This window comes from Poecilia reticulata, unplaced genomic scaffold, assembly GCF_000633615.1.
Source record: "Poecilia reticulata strain Guanapo unplaced genomic scaffold, Guppy_female_1.0+MT scaffold_757, whole genome shotgun sequence".
NCBI lineage: Eukaryota > Metazoa > Chordata > Actinopteri > Cyprinodontiformes > Poeciliidae > Poecilia > Poecilia reticulata.
Genome location: NW_007615503.1, coordinates 6,499 through 9,199, shown reverse-complemented (window position 1 = coordinate 9,199; position 2,701 = coordinate 6,499). Strand labels below are relative to the sequence as shown.

At 42.5% G+C, this 2,701-nt stretch overlaps 1 long non-coding RNA gene across 1 annotated transcript; it reads right to left on the bottom strand.

Moving 5' to 3' along the window:
* Positions 1-588: 588 nt before the first annotated feature.
* LOC103461203 (uncharacterized) lies at positions 589-1,237 on the bottom strand. Its single transcript, XR_533071.1, has 3 exons — positions 1,191-1,237; positions 783-1,021; positions 589-666 (listed from the first exon to the last, which is right to left on the bottom strand). It is a non-coding gene; the product is annotated as an uncharacterized LOC103461203 (long non-coding RNA).
* Positions 1,238-2,701: the final 1,464 nt, after the last annotated feature.

Genomic DNA, 2,701 nt, shown 5'->3' with positions numbered 1-2,701 from the left:
GAGCCTCCTGCACAACCAATAAGAATTCAACAGGTGGTTTCTGGGTTGTAAGTCAACAAAACACTTGTTTTTTCCAGCAGCCATTGTACATCGCATACAGCGGTCAGACTGTATGCGAGCAATGCTGGAGATCAGCTTGGGTTGCTAGGTAACAAGCTGACCTTTGCTGGGGTTGCTAGGTAACAAGGCAGTGCCTCCAGACATTAAATTCTTAAGGTTTTTGAGATGGCTCATTTTCCAGACACTAAAAGACATGAGCTTATTGAGTGTTTTTTTTTTATCTCTTGGGTTGAAGCAGTTGAGACCCAAATAGAAGTATAAAAAGGTTTTGTTAGCCTACCTCCTCGGTGTCGGCCTCCAGGACCTTCCTCACCATGTAGGCGTGCTCCTCTCCGGGCTGCAGGCTGAGCAGATCGTAGCGCMGGYCGCTGTAGCTGGACGACCCGAGGCCTCTGCAGTGCTCCAGCGCCTCCTCCCAGCTCCGGTTCTCCTTCACCAGAACCACGTTGTCCGAGATGCAGAGGAAGGGGAATCGCTTGTCGCAGTTTCGGGCAGCCATTTTGAACGTCTCGGAGGACATGGAGACACAGTCGCCGTTGGAACTCGGCTCACTTATTTCCCAGCTTTTATATTCTGAAGGGCTTTCAGTCCAGTTCCATGATCCACCTGCAGAACAGAGGTGGAAAACTCAGACAGCTTGCAGTGAGAAGAAAGAAAGATAATGTATCTCGTTTTTATGTTCGCTATTATTACTGCTACAAGCTGTAGTCCCGAGTCTTTACCGTCTCTATGGAGTCCAATCCAGATGGGAAAATCCTCATTATGAACGGTGTTGTCCAGATCAGAACCGTCAATATTCGCCAGCTTTTCATAGTTTTCGTTACAGTACTGCTGAGCCTCAGACCAGTTCTTTGCTTCGGGTACGAAAATATACTCTCTGGCATAGTTACCATGCCCCTGATTTTGACGGATGTCCTGGCAGATGAAGAAGAAATAACTTCCACAATTCAGGCCATACATTCTTTCAAGAGAAACAAAAACAAAGGAGCATAAATAATTACCATAAATTATTGATAAAATTAGACAATTTGCATAAGATTAAAAAGTAATTCTTACTTCTGAAGACATCATACGTAATAAAAAAATATTTTTGTTTTTAAAAACTTACTGGTAATGGATCTATTTCCTACCTGTTGATTAGTACTCTACTGTTGTTAGTGCAGAGGGCCAGCCATGCAGAATGAAGTAGGAAGCAAAGAGAACCCAGAAATGATTAGTGCGTCTGTTCAGTGCAAACAAAATTAAAAATCATGTTGAAAATTGAGTTATTTCATCCTTTAATTGTCATTATCAACAACTGCTAGTGTTTTTGGTTCTCATTTGTGTTTTACTTTGGAATATTATTGTCACTAAGGTGTTTCCATACATATGTAATGGTGCGTTCACACCGAACGCGTTTCGATGCTTTAAATTCGACGCGTGTGCACTTTAAGATGTGCCATTTTGCTCTGGACGCGCCTCAAAGCCTCTGGGCAGGTGTGAGAGGAGACTCCTCGGCAAACTCTCCTCCAAACTCTTGACGGTCTCCTGCATATTTCGTCTAAGTAAATATGCGTATTTAGCGTTTATTTAACGTGACTCAACGTTTTTGCTGGACAGATTTATATAGCTGAAATGCGGGGAAATATTTTCAAATAGTAAAAGTTATCATTTACTCGACTATCCAGCTTCCTCGCAGATCCTCTCCCAATCAAGATCCTTTCTATTCCTTTCTCTGTGGTCATTGGTTGGAGTTCATAGGAGCAAACCGCGACAATTATTCTGTCCTCCGTAGTTTTTTTTCTGGGATCACGTCGGAAAATGCACCACTACGTTCTGGTTGACGCTCTGAGGCCAGAGGCGAAAGTTCAATTTTTTCCAACTCTGGTGTCAGACGTTCAAAAAGCTTCAAATCGCGCGAAACGCGCCGCCGCGCGCCCTCGACGCGCGCCTCCGCGCGCCTCCACAGAGACTGAAGGTATGTAAACCCGATGCGCCTAATGCTCAAAACGCGTTTTGTGTGAACGCACCATCGGACTTGACCAAAAAGTAGTTTTCAGTGTTGGAACCTTTGTATTTGTATGTTTCTGGTACACCCGTAAATCCGACGCACAAGCGACATCCAAAAACAGCATTAAACAAAAAACAAACATCTGTTTCTCTTGTTTTACAGACGATTGATTTATGCTTAAAAAATCTGATGAAACTCAGTAAAGGATTTGTGTTGTGTGACAGTTTTGCTAAAAGGAATTAGCCTATCACTGAAGTTATTCCAGCTTAAAATAGCATCTCAATGCTAAACATGTTGCAGGAAGTACAAATGTCCCGATCCAAAGTGCATCATACGCACAAATAGACTCCTTCTTCTCCACATAGTGACTGCAAATAGTCAAAGTTTGAATTTCTTGCTCTCATGCGACCAATTGTGGGTCGGATGAGACCCAACATTTTGGATTTTCAAGCATAAATAATTAGAATATATTAGGAACTGGCACTTGTATGTGTTTTCAAACTTGGTTTGCATACAAATTAACATGCTAATCAACAGATTAAAGCAGTTTAAATCAGTCTCATGTTACCTGTCATAATACCAGACATGGTAGCTGGCTGCAATACATTTGGCACTGTAGACAAAGGTTTGGTTTTCCAAAGAGTCGACAAA